This window comes from Carcharodon carcharias, chromosome 6, assembly GCF_017639515.1.
Source record: "Carcharodon carcharias isolate sCarCar2 chromosome 6, sCarCar2.pri, whole genome shotgun sequence".
NCBI lineage: Eukaryota > Metazoa > Chordata > Chondrichthyes > Lamniformes > Lamnidae > Carcharodon > Carcharodon carcharias.
The window spans coordinates 156,805,700-156,822,780 of record NC_054472.1 but is presented as its reverse complement, the minus strand read 5'-3'; the positions used below and the strand labels follow the sequence as shown (position 1 = coordinate 156,822,780).

At 41.2% G+C, this 17,081-nt stretch overlaps 1 protein-coding gene across 5 annotated transcripts in view; it reads right to left on the bottom strand.

The window, feature by feature from the left end:
* Positions 1–17,081, bottom strand: part of LOC121279359 (KH domain-containing, RNA-binding, signal transduction-associated protein 3-like) — a 220,957-nt gene that overhangs the window by 186,939 nt on the left and 16,937 nt on the right. The gene's annotated exons all lie outside the window — the stretch shown is intronic.

Below are 17,081 nucleotides of genomic sequence, written 5' to 3'. Positions count from 1 at the left end.
TCACTACTCCACTGAAGTGACAGCAACTGCTGGTATCTGCACATGTGCAGTATAATGCAGAGATCCAGAAGTTGCTGTCAGTGATTCTATGTTTCTTGTGCTTTTGAGACACCCCTCCACACGCCAACCAAGGCTGCAATCAATGGAAGTCAACTGAGTTGACAACAACTTCCACATCATTAGTCTCGTTGCAAAAAAACTCTTGAAAAAGTTACACTTTGTTGAATGAAGTATAACTGGGCTTTTAACAGAGTACTAACGCCATAATTAAAGCCAAGCACCCTCGGTGGCCCTGAAGGGTTAAGCTTATATTCATAGAATGTCAAATATTTTCAAAACAAAAAGAAAATCCACATATTTAAAAAAACTTTTGTAAAAAAAAGTTTCTTTACTTTAGCTTCTATGTTAATAAAAATCATTTATTTTGGTATCTGAAAATTTAAAGTCAAGGACTGGTCGCCACATTACCATAAGGATATGGGGGCGTTGGAGAGGGTGCAGAGGAGGTTTACCAGGATGCTGCCTGGTCTGGAGGTTATTAGCTATGAGGAGAGTTGGAGAAACTCGGATTGCTCTCACTAGAGCGACGGAGATTGAGGGGCGACTTGATAGAAGTTTACAAAATTATGAGTGGCATGGACAGAGTAGATAGTCAGAAGCTTTTTACCAGGGTGGAATAGTCAATTACTAGGGGACATGGATTTAAGGTGAGAGGAGAGAACTTTAGAGGAGATGTGCGGGGCAAGTATTTTTATGCAGAAGGTAGTGAGTGTCTGGAATTCGCTGCCAGGGGAGTTGGTGGAAGCGGGTACGATAGTGGTGTTTAAGAGGCAGCTTGACAAATACATGAATCGGATGGAAATAGAGGGATACGGACCCTGGAAGTGCAAAATGTTTTAGTTTGATGGGCAATATGATCGGCGCAGGCTTGGAGGGCCGAAGGGCCTGTTCCTGTGCTGTACTTTTCTTTGTTCTTTTGTTCTATTTAAGTGCTTCTTGCTTGCTGACATCATTGCTACTTCGTCTTGATTTGATGCCAGATTGAAACTGACACTGGGGAAGGGGAAAACCACCCCAAAGCAATCACCAGGTCTTTGTGGGCAGCTTTCTTAGGGATTAATGGCGAGCACTCTTGTTTCACTACTGACTACAAAATCCAGGCCAATGCACTTTATTATTTACAAAATTGTAATTAAAACCAAGTTCCTTTAGTTGCTCTATAATGATTGCGAACACTTACTGTTTAAAAAAAACTAAAACAAAGCCTGCCACAGTATCATTTAGAATTTTACATTTTTATTTAACTTGGTTTACAAAAGTGAATTGAATCTTGGCATCAGTGAATTTTCCTGCAAGCTGAAACTTGCCATTACAGTCACGGCACAGTGATCCTTTCAGTGAAATGCTTAGCCTTTGGGTGCCATACTTGAAGCTAGCTTTAATTTTTTTTGGACTTTAAACTATTGCCATGCCCAAAGATATCATATTCTTAGCTTCCAAGATGCAGACTTTATGCAATGTGGACCTTTGAAATTGACTTTAAAAAGTGGACAATGAGTCAGGTAAAGTTGAGATTTTTTGCACAAAGAATTAATTCAAGTATAAAACAGAAAACATTGGCAAAACTCAGGAGGTCTGGCAGTATCTGTGGACAGAGAAACAGTGTTAATGTGTCTTTTAGGGAAGGAAATCTGCCATCTTTACCTGGTCTGGCCTACATGTTACTCCAGACCCACAGCAATGTGTGTTGGCTCTTAAAAGCCCTCTGAACAAGGGTAATTAGTGATTCGCAATAAATGCTGGCCTAGCCAGCGACACTCACATCCTATGAATGAATTTTTTAAAAGTCCATATGACTCTTCTTCAGCTCTGAAGTAGAAATCAGGGCACAAGCCATTTGCTCACCATGCAAGTTTGATGCTGAAATAGGGTGCACCAAAGGCATCCTGCAGGATAATGGCTATCCTGACCACATCATTTTGTGCTGTGTATCACACAAACTCATGAACAGGTCTAAGGCCTTCACTTTCGATCCTGAAAAGTGCCCAGTTTACCTCAGATTACCATGGAAGAGCAAGGTATCTCAAAAATATGAGCAACAGGTGAAGCTAGCTGTTTCACACTGCTACTATGCAGTAGCAACACAAATGGTACTTACCACTAACAGGATGCTGACGTTGAGCCAAAAAGACATTCTGCCTTTCACACTATTGAGTAAAGTGGTATATGGATTTCAGTGCCAGTGAGATGCTAGGTAAAAAGGCCATACATCCCAAAGACTGGCAGGTCGTACCAAACAGCATGTCCCAGCTGCTGTTCAGGTAAGATACAAACCGCAACCAACCAGCCCGTGCTTGCAAAACTCAAAAACAGTGTCCAACATTAGATGTGATTCCACAACTGAGGATTATTTAGCAAATGTTGCCCAATGTGCTAAGAATTACACTGACAATCACGTTAAGATTGTCAGTTGGGCTCGCAGTGCGGCACATTTGCTACGTATATTAATACACAGGGCTCTGTTCTTTCCAGACAGAAAGAACATATACACACATTGTGCCTGTTTCAGCTAAACAAAATAAATGACTTACTCCTCAGGGCAATGCCATGACCAATCAGGTTCAAACTGCCTGGTTTAAATTTCAAACAATGCTTGACAGTTAACTGTCAGTCACTATCACTGGTGCATTCTCCATAGCAACATCTTCACCAATCAGCACTCTCTTTACAGAAATTGTTGTTTTCCCCTTATATTGGCATTCTTGTGGTGTCCTGATGAGTGCAAGACAAAAAACTTCGACGTATCTCATTTTCAGCAATGCTCAAGATTTGTCTCTACAGAAACTCAGCTATTACTTTGTTTGCAAACTCAGAGACTTCCAACTTCCATCCAGCCAAAGAACCATGAAAGACCTGCAACTCGTACATCTTAAAGGACTAAATTTAACCCTGCGATTTGTTTCTTGGGGGGAAAAAAAAACCTAAATGTCTAGAACCCGTGTGCGTGTGCACGTGTGTGCGTGACGAGGGAGTGTTTTTCATTGCGTTTACATTTCGGGGTGTGAATAATTGTTGCCTTTTCTCCTGATTTAAACTTACCCAAAAGTCTACTGTATGTCTATTACTAAAAGTACAACACTCAAATGATTTAAAACATTTCCTCCAAGCACACATCTTGTTACAGACAACCGAGAGGTGAGAAAATAAGGAAAAAAGTAATCGCATGACAGTCTCTTCCATCTGTGACACTACTGACAGCAAAGATGCTGAAGCCATTTAATATTTCCACTCACTATATTTATCCACGCAATATTTCACATTCCTCCTCCTTCATCACAATGTCTGCATTGGCAATCTCTTTTGAATGCCTTGATTTTCTAAAGGAGGGGGGACCAGGCTTTGTTTTCTTGTGGAGGCACACAACCACATCTTGGTTTGTTGCCTGTTCCAGATGAGTTCAGGAGCACGGAGCAAGAGGCATCAGGAGCAAGGGAGTGGGGCAAAACAACTGGTACAGACTGTCAAAAAAATAAGTGACAATTTTAGCTGCTTTAAGGTCCTACTGGGATTCCTACAGACCTATTTTAAAAATTAAAATTTATGAAAAATGGAGACACACAGCCTCTTTAAAATATGTGTCTGACCTACCTGCTCCTAAAGGCAAGGACTGATCATCTGCTACCCCACCCACCAAAACCAGAAGTGGAGCGTTGGATTTGGGTGGAAAATTTTTAAAGCTTTGCCTTCCATTCCTCTGCCCTTAGGATTTAAAATCCCCCAACAGCCCCATTAAATAAAAAAACCATGCACTTGTATTATTTCTCCCCTTGACTGTTAGCTCTAACGTTTCAGTAGAATTTTGTGTTCATCTTGATTAGATTTTCCATATCTTACACCGTTCTTTCATTCATCTGTTGCATTTCCATAGAATTAGCATCTTCTCTAATTGAAAGTAAATCACAGAGCCTGTCTCAAGTACATGAAATTAGCATTGACCTATTCAGTGAAGAAAAACACATGATATAATCAGTTAGTTTTAATATCCACCTACTGCTTTATAAACTTGACACACAGTACCGCACCCCAACCCACTCCTCTCCCCATACCCTGGACCAAGCTGATGGTTTATAAAGGCTGTGTTCGCAGCTCCTTAATGGTATGGCTGTGAAATATGGCCGACTTAAAGCTATCAAGAAGCTCACACACTTTTAGGAGAGATGAATGACAGGACCTGTGCATGGCGAGACACTGAGCACTTGTGCCGCAGCCAGAGGCAAGGACTGCAAGATTCCACCATGCCAGAGGGGGAGATTACACTTGTTCTGCTGTAGAAGGCTCAGGTTAGTACCTTGATATCTCAGCTTCCACTGGAGCACCATCAGCTTCCACCAGAAATCGAGTGCTTCAGAAGCTCAGGCTGAAATCACGCAAAGTCAGCTTGCTGCCTTCGTGGCTGTGGATAGCAGTATTCAAAAGGAGCTAGCAGCACATTACAGCAATTTTATTTAAAATACTAATTCACGGGATGTGGGTTTCGCTGGCTGGGCCAGCATTTATTGCCCATCCCTAGTTGCCCTTGAGAAGGTGGTGGTGAGCTGCCTTCTTGAACTGCTGCAGTCCATTTATTAGGTTTGCTGAGACGCACAAAAATGCTGTCCTCCCCCAGGACGACAGCATTCATGCTCCCATCACTTTCACCTCTAATAGTCAGTCAGCCAGCCAGCTCAAACTGTAGCCACCCATGCAGAGATGAAGCCAGGCCTTCTAAGTCTAGAGTTGCTAGAGGTTGTCCTCCAAGGTCTTACGCACTCTCCTCTACTGAATGTCATCAGGTTTCCATCAGCGACAAGGAATCACTGAGGTAGAGTGTAGAAAACTAGGACAGGTAAAAACATAGAGAAGACAAGTAACTAAGGGAATGCACAAGGTGAATAGTTCAAAATATGTAATATGGCAGTCTAGGCAGCAAAATCATTGCTCCAGCATTCCAATTGTCCGCTCTATCAGATTTGTGGGGCGTCATGACTCTCTTATACACGTTGCACATCTACATGGAGTTGTGAAACAGAATCAGGAAAAAGAATTGTCAGCAGATAGCCCCTGGCGCCTAGTAATCACCTTTGGCTTGTCGTAGAGGCTGAAATACAGCTGGCATAACAGATCATTGCAGGGTTGTGTTATGGATTATGTAATGCATTTATTTGCATGTCAGCTGAATGCTGAGGGAGTGGAATTTTGGTTCTGGTACATGGCAGAATTGACATGCAGTAAACAATATGTGTACAATGAACCATGAGGAAGCCTACAAACCTTGCAAGACCTCATGACCGTCCCACCTGCTCATCTTTGGCAAGAGGAAATGAAATAAAGTTAGCTCTCTTGAGCTAGAGAGCCTCAATAACCTCTTATGTGACAAACTGAAAAATGTTGCAAATATGCCCATTACCAACCTAGAAGGAGCCAGACGCAAAGCTCATAGTCACAGTCACTTTCACATCCGCTGGCAATGAGATAATTGCTCTGATTGGGAGGTTGGAGTGCAGCTGCAGCAAGTGGCAGAGTTCAGTAAGGATCTCCTTAGTGAAACATGGAGGTATCACAGGGAACTGCACTGTTAATATCCTCTGCAGATAAGGCCTCCTGCAAAAGCCCTTCTCCCCCTCCTCCCTCTTCTTCTAGCTTGTTCCATTCTGTGTGACCCCTGCTGATTTTTCCAGTGACACTCTATTCCAAGAGGAAGGCCGATAAGCACACCCATGTCTGCAAGACACTGTGCAGAAGCCTTGAAGTCAGCAAAAGGTTCTTCAGCACTCACCACATCATTCCCTCAAACATGGAACAACTATGGAAAGCACCAAAATCTTGTGGAATTGTAGCAACAGCCAGAAGAAAATGAACCAGCAGAGAACACGCAAGTAGTTGATGGTCGATTTAAACAGTGCTGGCCAAGTGTGCTTCCTCCTGCTTAACACATCTACCAGTGCCAGCAGAAGCTCTGAGCTGAGCAAAATGGCTCCAAATCAGTATTGTATGCAGATTATGCCATGATCTGCCTGCTATGCATATTTCTGGTAAATATTAACTGCACGTTTGAAAAAGTCTTTATCAAGATGGTGTACGCTGTGCTTCGCTTCAGAAGTGCATGCAAGCTAGGAAACCTATTTTGGAACCCAAAGGGCTAGCAGAACCCAAAAGCTAGACACTATTGGGCCCAATTTCTAGTCCTTTATGTCAACAAAGTCCTTTACAGCACCATCAATAGCTTACCAATTACTGTACCTCAATATCAACACTCAATTATGCATAACAAAAACAGAATTACCTGGAAAAACTCAGCAGGTCTGGCAGCATCGGCAGAGAAGAAAACCTGCTGAGTTTTTCCAGGTAATTCTGTTTTTGTTTTGGATTTCCAGCATCCGCAGTTTTTTTGTTTTTAACTCAATTATGCATTATTACTTGCTGAGCCTATTGTTTGCTTGTTGGGTAAGGATTTTACAACAAAGAACTCAAAAAAAATTACATAATTGAGAATGATAGGCCACCTTGTCGAGAAGCCCGTAGAGAAATATATCCATATATTGTCTTTCTGCCAAGAGTCTGAAAACAACAGCTGTTCTTGGATATTGCCAGAAACCTGTGTTAGATATGCTCTAAGGAACTGGAAGTGGGTACTGTAAATTTTTATCCAAATTTATGCATGACTGCTCTGATTACTAAATATTGGGGCTTTATTTAGTTATTGAATTACAGCTGTCATACCTACTCTGCCAAAATTATAGGACCACATTGCATGTGCTCCAAATGTACATAATTTAATGTTTCCAGATACAAAACGAAGCTCTACTAACTGCAATGAAAACAAGCTATTCTATACCTTGGTGGGAAATAGCTAAAGGTACTTGTGTATGGGATTTTAGTTGCTTGGCTCAGTAACAGTACTCACACCTTTTGTGTCTGAATGTCATGGGTTCAACCCCCACTCCAGGATTTGAGCACTTATTCTAAGCTGACACTTGAGGTGCATTCTTTTGGATGTACTGGGAAAGGACTAACAGAAGGTAGGAAAATTAATTCTAAATTATATCTATAAAAATGGATTTAGAGCTCTCACTGATGCTTAGCTTGAATTCTGCCAAACCACTCAATTCCAGACCTCATGACAGCCATGGACTAAGCACTAACAACATTCTGTAGTCTCTCTCCCTTTTTAAAAAGTCTGATTTCTATTCTTCCCACCAAATAGACAATCTCACATTTACCCACATTGCATGACCTCCTCAACTTGCTTTCCTACCTCTGTATCGATAATACATCAACAAAATTTGGCTTCAATCAACTCAGTTCCTCCCACCCAAATCATCGATATAGATTGTACATAGTTGAGGCCCCAACACCGATCTCTGCAGCCCTCCAATAGTGACAGTTTGCCAACCTGAAAATGACCCATTTATTCCAGCTCCCTGTTAGCCAGCCAATCTTCTTTCCATGCTAATATACTACCCCAAACACTAAGCTCTTATCTTATGATTGGCATATTTTGCATGCCTTTTGGAAATTCAAATACACTACACCTACTGGCTCCCCTTTATCAAACCTGTTTGTTACATGCTCAAAGAACACTAATAAATTTGTCAAACACTATTTCGCTTTCATATAATCCATGTTGACTCTGTTTGATTGTTAAAGATGATTTAATTAGTGGCTTACATTCAAGTTTAGAATATTTGAGGGGTGATCTTAAAACTTATTTAAAAATGATAAAGGGATGTGATTGAGTATATATGGATAACAGCTGCCTTTGACTGGGGAATCCAGAAGAAGGAGACATCATCTTTAAATTAGAGTTATACAATTTAGGAGTGAAACAGGGAAGCATTTTTCACGCACAAGGCAGTGGAAATCTTCCAACCACTATGTGACTGTCTTCCACCAGTTTTTCAGCTTCCTGCTGTTCCCACCCTGCTTGGCTTTTAGCATTTCCTCTTTTAGATGCTCCAGCATTTCTCGCAGTTTGTTATTAGTCTCTCCAAGAGGAGACAGCGGCATAGTGGTAATGTAACTGCACTAGTAATCCAGTGACCCAGGCTAAAATGCTCTTGAGACATGGGTTTAAATCCCACCATAGCAGCTGATGGAATTTGAATTTGGTCAATAACAAGTCTCAGTGATGGTGACCATGGAACTATCACCTACTGTCATAAAAGTCCATCTAGTTCACTAATGCTCAAAAGAGAAGGAAATCTGCCATCCTTATCTGGTCTGGCCCACATGCTACTCCAGTTCCACAGCAGCATGGGTCACTCTTAACTGCCCTCTGGAATGGCCTAGTAAGCCACTCAGTTCAAGGGGGATTAGGAATGGGCAAATGCTGACCTTGCCAGCATAAAACAAAAGGAAGTAAATCATCCTCAGACTGCAATATAGTGTTAAGCTGTATCTGCACTCATTTTTCAGAACTCTCTTCTTCTTCTTCAAGTTCTACTATTTGAAGCATATTCTGTTGAAATTTTGATCTCTCTTGGGTGCCTACTCCGCTAACCATACAGCATACAGTTGTTTTTCCACATGTTTCTTTTCACCATGCCAAGTTATATCCTGCTCAGCTTAGCCTTCAGTCTTTCTAGGTCAACAACTTTATTCTCTAGTCCTGCTTTTCATCTAGGAGTTCCAAGTTTCTGGAAATCTTCTTTAGCTCCCTGAACTTTCTGAATTAGCTCCCTTTCCTTTACCATCAAGAGCTCTTTGTGCCTTTCGATGTTGGCCTTGAGAATTCCAATATCTGACCACAACGTATTCATTTGGTTTTGCATGTTATCTCTCACAATGATGGAAGTTACCCAATCTGTAAGCTGGGACTCTGGCAATCACTTTCTTTCCTACTTCTTAGAGCTCTCTTTCAAGCTTTCCTTTCAGCCCAATGTTACTTTACGTAAGGGATCAATCATCGGTTTGAGGGCAAGCAACTCAGGCCTCAAGCCAGTGTCCTCAGCTTAAATAAGAGCAATTACAGAGGTATGAAGAAAGAGTTGTCTAAAGCGGGCTGGGAAAATAGACTAAAGGGAAGGTCAGTGGATGAACAGTGGCAGACATTTAAGCAGATACTTCATAATGCTCAGCAAAAATCTATACCGGTCAAGAAGAAGGACTTGATGAGAAGGATGAACCAGTTAACAAAGGTGGTTAAGGAGAGTATCCAATCAAAAACTAAGGCATACAAAGCAGCAGAACCTAGTGGTACATCAGAGGATTGGGGATATTTTTAGCAAGCAGCAGCAGATGACTGAAAAGCTAATAAAGAGGAAGAAAATTGATGATGAAAGTAAATTGGCAAGAAATATAAAAACCAACAGCAAGAGCTTCTACAGGCATACAAAAAGAGAGTAGCTAAAGTGAGCGTGGGACCCTTGGAAGATGCATCTGAAGAATTGATAACAGGAAAATGGCAGATAATTTAAACCAATATTTTGCATCAGACTTCATGGTGGAGGACACTATAAACATTCCAAAGATATCAGATAAGCAAGGAGCTAATGGCAGGAAAGATCTTGTAACAGTCTCTATCATGAGGGACAAAGTATTTGACAAACTAATGGGACTAAAGGCAGACAAGTCACCCGGACCTGATGGCCTGCATCCCAGGGTTTTAAAGAAAATGGCTGCAGATAGTGGAGGCATTGGACAAAATATTCCAGAGCTCACTGGATTCCAGGAGGGTTCCAGCGGATTGGAAAACCGCTAATGTGACGCCCCTGTTCAATAAGGGAGGGAGACAAAAAGCAGGAGACCATAGATCAGTCAGCTTAACATCTGTCATTAGAAAACTGCTAGAGTCCATTATTAAGGAAGAAATAGCAGGACATTTAGAAAAGCTTAACGCAATCAAAGAGTCATCATGGTTTTGTGAAAGGGAAATCATGTTTGACAAATTTGCTAGAGTTCTTTGGGGATATAACAAGTAGAGTTGATAAAGGGAAACTGGTAGATGTACTGTATTTGGATTTCCAGAAGGCATTCGATAAAGTTGCTACATAAAGGTTATTGTACAAGATAGGAGATCATGGTATTGGGGGTAATGAATTAGCATGGATTGAGGATTTGTTAACACAGAAGACAGACTCAGGATTAAGGGGTCTTTTTCAGTTTGGAAAGACTTAACTAGTGGGAGTGCCACAAGGATAAGTCCAGGGGGCTCAATTATTTACTATCAATATTAATGACTTGGAGGAGGGGGCAGAGTATAATGTATCCAAATTTACTGATGTTATAAAATTAGGTGGGAGGGCATGCTGTGTTGAGGATGCAAGGAATCTGCAAGGCGATATAGACAGGTTGAGTGAGTGGGTGAAAACTTGGCAGATAGAGTTGAATGTAGTAAAGTGTGAGGTCATGCACTTTGGTAGGAAGAATCAAAAGGCAGACTATTATTTAAATGGTGAGAGACTCCAAAAAAGTGCAGCAGAAAGGGATCTGGGTGTTCTTGTGCATGAAACAAAATGTTAGCATGCAGGTGCAGCAAATAATTAAGGCGGCAAATGGAATTTTGGCATGTACTGCAAGGGGATTGGAGTTTAAAAATTGGGAAGTCTTGTTGCAACTGTACAGGGTGTTGGTGAGGCCACACCTGGAGTACTATGTACAGTTTTGGTCCCCGTATTTAAGAAAGGATATACTGCAACTGGAGGCAGTTCAAAAGAGATTCACTAGGCTGATTCCTGGGATAGAGAGGTTGACTTATCAAGAATGGCTAAACAGGTTAGGCCTCTATTCATTGCAGTTAAGAAGAATGAGGGGTGATTTTATTGAAACGTATAAGATTCTGACAGGGCTTGACAGGGTAGATGTTGAGATGATGTTTCCCCTAGTGGGGGAATCTCAAACTAGGGGACATAGTTACAGAATAAGGGTATACTCATTTAAGACTGAGATGCAAAGGAATTTCTTCTCTCAGAGGGTAGGGAATGCCTGGAATTCGCAACTCCAGAGAGTTGTGGAGGCTAGATCACTGAAAGTATTTAAAGAGGGGGTAGATAGATTTTTGAAATAGAGGAGTTGAGGGCTATGAGGAGCTGGCACAAAAGAGTTGAGGCCTGGGCTGATCAGCCATGATCTTACCGAATGGCAGGGCAGGCTGGAGGCTGAATGGCCTACTCCTGCTCCTATTTCTTATGTTCTTCTTTGGATAAATAGTGATGTGACACTCAAAATCTTCAAAGCATTCAACCATTTCATCAAAACATTTGCTTCTGGTCAGAGGGCAATTTTCAATGGGTGCATTACCTTCAACCTTCAGCAACACCTCTTCACAACTGCTCAACCCCTGGATAGCAGAACCATTTTTTTCAGTGATGTAAAACATGCAGTTTTCCTTTTTATATCCTTCTGATTTGGGTCATTCCCAGGTGTCAAATTTCAGTTCCTCCATATGTTAGCAGCATGACATTGCTTGATTTCAGTGCATCTTTCTCCTTTGGGTCAAAATTTTCTTTCAAATTTTCAGGAAAGATCTTCTGGCATAGTCTGGGCAGGCGGATGCTGTTACTCTGCTCTGGTATCAGGTTTCAAATTTATGATTAACGGGTTATTTCTCACCCTCTTCCCAATTTGAAAGATTGTGACTAACTGTCACATCCAGACCATTTCATGTAGGTGTATGGTTCCTATACCTAGCATGACCTTAAACTTGTCATCTGCCAGGATACGGATCTTTTGGTTTCTTTTCCTTCATTCACCCCGTTGCTCTGCCTCCGATTCCAACTTCTTTCGCTGTTCTGCAGATCATTTCCCAGTGGCTGGGTTTCCAAAAGATCTGCAGTTTGATCCATATGCAGGGCATTTTCTTCTATCTATGAACTTGTGGTCATCCACAGCTCTTGCACATCTTTCTCTCTGGTATGTATTCTTTTATTGCTATTTCACTGCATCAACCCTGCTGCCTTTCCTTTCACTTAACTGAAGGGTACAGTAGTCAACATCTTCATCTGTCCACCTGTGGCTTCTTTTGCTCTGGCAGTATCAACAGGCCAGCAATATTGTGAGCTTGCCTTTTCCAGTAAGAACTTATTGTACATCAGGGTATGCTGAGCCCCAAAGATCTGCTCTACCAGCCTTTCAGCAGTTTTCTTGAATTTATACTTGCTAACTACATTTCTCAATCTCACTAAAATTGTCAACAGGAACACCTGGATTTTGCCTCAATATATTGGTGGACCCAATGGTTTGACTTTGGCTGAAGATGGATGTTGAAATTCTCAGATTATGTCTGGATTTTTACTGTTGTCCTCACTTGATCTCCCAGCTATTAAAACAAATGTATGTCCACAAAAGGATATAGCTGACGCTTTCCTCTTCATGAGTGCCTTTTAGAAAACTACTTAATGTCAATCTGCACAACTTCTCAAATGCCTCCATAAACATCATCAGCCTCCCAATTCATCCTGAGCTGGAGTTGCATCTTCATTGCTTTTGGCGGCAGCCATCACATTTTTGCACGATTTACTCAGATTTTTCTCTCTCTCTGGCCCTATTCAGGTTGATTTTTCTCAATCTAATTCAGCATTAAATCAGTTAAGTGTTTGTGTTTTACTCACAGACAGCTGCAGCCATGTTACACCTTTTGGTTGCCAGCAGTCTTAAATAATTGCACTATTTAGGCATGATGCTAGTGCTTTCTTTGACTATTCCTTGGAGCTCTCCATGTTGGTGCTGGAATAATACATTGTTAGTTCGGTGCACAAACCATGGTGCAGCAGCGAGTGATGTGGCATCCTGGATACTTATGCACCCTAAGACTTCTTGTATAATTTAACAGGCCTAGGAATACTCAACAGGCCAGGGAACATCTGTGGTGAAACAAAGTTAGCATTTCAGGTCTGACCTTTACATTAGAAAACATTACAGGTGTAACAGACTTTAAGCAGGTGCAAGGGGTGGGTGGGTGGGGAGGGGTAGGGGGAAAGTTAAAGTGGTTAGTCAGGAGCAAAATGTGAGGTCTGTGATAGAATGCCCTTTCTGCCCACACCACCCCCCGCTCCTTTCTCTGCACCTGCTTAAAATCTGTTACATATGTAACATTTTCTCATTCTGGCAAAAGGTCACAGACCTTATATATCACTGCTCCTCTCTCCTCAGACGTTGTGTGGTTTGCTTTTCTTGTATTTTCTATTTGTATTTTAGATCTCCAGCACCCACAGTATTTCTAATATTTATCTTAATCTATCTAACAAGAGAGCTTAGGGTCAAGAACAATTGTCCTCACCTAACATCCCACAGACAAGCACTTCCAACAGGATTTGCTAGTTAGTAATAAGCTTTTTTCCTTTTCCCAAGTCAAAGCACTGGTGCTACCACCTCAACTGAAATCAACACCCGAGGTGTCACTAGAATGTACTGCTCAGCTGGATGAATACATTGAATCAATGCAGTACACTAACATTCTTTTTTGTTTTAGATGCATACATTCTTTTTCCTCTATTCTGATTAGAAACAGAAATATCTCAGCTACGCAGATGAATTCATACAACGGAATTAGGAGTTGGTAAAAAAAATTTTTAAAAAGGTACACACGCTGGCATTGATATATAATTACAAATACTATTTACCAAGCCAGAAAGGGCATTAGATTGGTACTAATTAGACCTACATTCTGGTCATTAAATTGCCTTTTCAGACAAATCATTAGAATATGTGAAGCCTGCGTCACGGCCTACGATTGTGCTTTAGATTTACTGAGTTTGGCAGAATTTGTTGCTCAATTACCACAGTTTTATCCCAGCAGCAAAAATTCCATAAGCAAATCTAAACCACAACATACAGCTAATGCAATTCCTGCACATTTCATTTTGTGAGGGTCCATCCAGGTAGGATGCCAACCTGAAATAATCAGGTTACTAATTTAGCAAAAATCTGTACAGATTCAAACAAAAAAAATTAGACTGTAACAGAAGCCAAACAGAAAACTAATCTGAAGAAAACATTTACCACATCTAATTCAAACATCCTGGTCTGAAGGGTTCTTCAAAGAGTTAAGGAACCAAGTAAATTAAGGGTAAAAACAAAATGCTGTGGATGCTGGAAATCCAAAACAGAAACAAAAATAGCTGGGAAAACTCAGCTGGTCTGACAGAACTGACGAAGAGTCATACGGACTCAAAACATTAACTGTATTCCTCTCCACAGATGCTGTCAGACCTGCTGAGTTTTTCCAGCTATTTTTGTTTTTGTGTTGTGCAAATTAAGGGTAAATTGGGTGGATGATGGGATGAATTTCTTTTGCTCTGGAATACATTTGTTTGTTGCCTAATTATCCTGAAAGGCTCATCAGCATTCCACCAACAGAGCCTGAGTAAATGCTTAAACTGAACAAGATCATTCTCCCTTTTTAAATTGACCTAGTGATTTGTTAGCCAAGAACACTATCTAGTTATCGCCGAACAGAGAGTGTCAATTGGTGCAACCAGCAAAAATAAATCAGAAGATATAACTGCATTCATGAAAATCGATTAGATACAGATAAAAAAGTAGACTTGCACAGGACGAGAAGGCAGGCAACCATGAAATAAACTATATATATGAATTTTGATTAAAGCTTTTCTGCCACACAATGTAATATTTAACCCCAAACAGGACCAGCACAACACCCATCAGCAGAATGCATCCTAACAATGTCAAGACTTCCAATAACGTAAGCACTTACATGAGCCTGTTTCTGACCACCTGGCAGTTCGAGACACGACTGGAATCTATGTCAGCAAGTGTTCCCTGTAGACACACTATTAATTGTATAGATTTGACCTATCACAGCAAGACCTGAAACCTGTTGAATGTTCTGTATGTTCATCTTGTCACTTCAAAAATTCTCTGTCCAAGATATTTGCTGTACTCTTTAGCACAGCTGAGTATGTAAGTACATGATCTCTTCTCTACTGTAGAAGAGACTGCAAATGTTTGTGTTTGTGTGCGTGTGTGTGTGGGGAGCAGGGGGACGTGGAAAAGAGGGCAGGATCATTTTCTCAGCAAAATATCTATAGGGGCTCAATCATTGCAACCATCAGCGGGCAAAAATGTCATTCCACAAGAAGATAGCACTAGCTGGTACATTTTTCCCCCCAGAAAATGCAGAATTGAGCCCTTAATTGTCTTCTACACAATGTATTTATCACCTTTTGCCTTCAAAGTGATCCAATGGTTCCATTTGTCAAACAAAATCAAGAATCAGAATTCTCATCAGTTTTCAAATCCTCTTTACTGCCTTGCCTCACTATTTGAACAATCTTCACCAGCCACAGATACCAGCTCCTAAATCCTCTGATTACTTGTTTTTGCCCCAACCCCCCCACACCTTCACTAGTATTGGAAGCCATTCCCTATTCCATCACTCTCCTCTCTGGAACTATCCCCAACTCAAAAGCTGATTAGGGTCAGGTTTTGAGTCATTCCTTCATTTCCTTCCTCATGGGTTTTTTTCCTGCTCAGTGTTCACCTCTGCCGCCACCCAACTAATAAAGTCCTGGGACACGGCTTTTGAAATAACTGTCAAAAGTATTTGCAGGTTGTTAGCATACATTGAGTAATAAGTCTTATTTTTAAATATCTGGCCTTGACCCAGTCGAAGTTCTACCTTGAGCCCAGCCTGCAAACTCGCTCCATCTCACACCTAGCCTAAGGAGAGTTTACAAGCAACAGATCAGATCAAAGCTCTGCAGTCCTGTCACATCCAGTCGTGAATGAGGGTGAACAATTAAGCAACTAACCAGAAGGGGAGGGTCCAAAAACATCACCATACACAATGACAGCGGGGCCCAGGACTTCAGTACAAAAGGTAAGACTGAAGCATGTGCAACCATCTTCAGCCAGTGGCCTCCTTCTAAGGTCCTCAGATCACAGATGCCAGTTTTCAGCCAATTCGATTTATTCCAAAAGAATCCAAAAAACTAATGAAGGCACTGGATACAACCAGCAAAGGCTACAGGCAACATCCCGGTTATGGTACTGAAGACTTGTGCTCCAGAATTAGTCACACCCCTCCAATACAACAACACTGGCAGCTGCTGTTTTTTCCACATTGTAGGGTAGATATGTCCTATTCACAAAAAGCTGGGTAGTTAGACTACTAGTGCAGAAGAGCAAGGAACAATCTAAAGCAGAACACCTAAACTGGAAGACAGTTAATTTCAATGAGATGGGGAGGAATCTAGACATGGTAAAATGGAACCAAAGACTAATAGGAAAACTAATGGAACAATAGGTGATCTTTAAGGAGGAGATGCTTCGAGTACAGGCTAGGTACATTTCAACAAAGGCGAAAGGTAGCAGAACTAAAACCAGGGGTCTTTAGATAACGAACAAGGTATAGAGAATATGAAGGAACAAAAGAAAGTGCACAATGTATGTCAAGTGAATTTTACAAGTGAGGAACAGGTCAAATATAATAGGTTGAGAGAAGTGAAGTGTAAAATAAGACTAGCAAAGAGAGAACAAGAGAATAGAATGGCAGTCAATATAAAAGGAAACCAAAAATCTTTTACCAGCATGTAAATCTTAAGTGGGTAGTAAGATGTGGAGTAGGTCCTATTAGAGTCAAAGAGGATGGTACATGCTTAGAGGCACAGGGCAAGATACAGGATGTCTCTCCTTCCCTCCATATCTCATATCAAGACCTCCAGTGTACTGTTAAAAAACTTCGGTGCGCCCACCTCTTATTTTCAGCCATTCCTTGAAGTATAACAGCCCAGGCTGACTTTTCAAAGAACTTTCACTATTTCTTGCAGCCAGAGTGCACCATACCTTTCAGTGGTACGGGCTACTTAAATTCACGCTAGCCACTTGTGATATCTGGACCCCTATTGATTTGCACAGTCAATGAGTACATGGGTAGCACTGACTGCACAGAGCATTAAAATTAAGATACCTAGCAGTGTAAATTTGATGTGTTGCTCGCATTGCGACAAACAGATGTGAGTTATTTGCATGCTGTGACTCCATGCCTGTGTTCTGGGGTTAACCAATTTAAAACCTGTTCTTACTTCTAGTTAAGCATATTTTTTGCATCTCTCTCACTAACTTTTTCAGACCAGGTTCAGTTG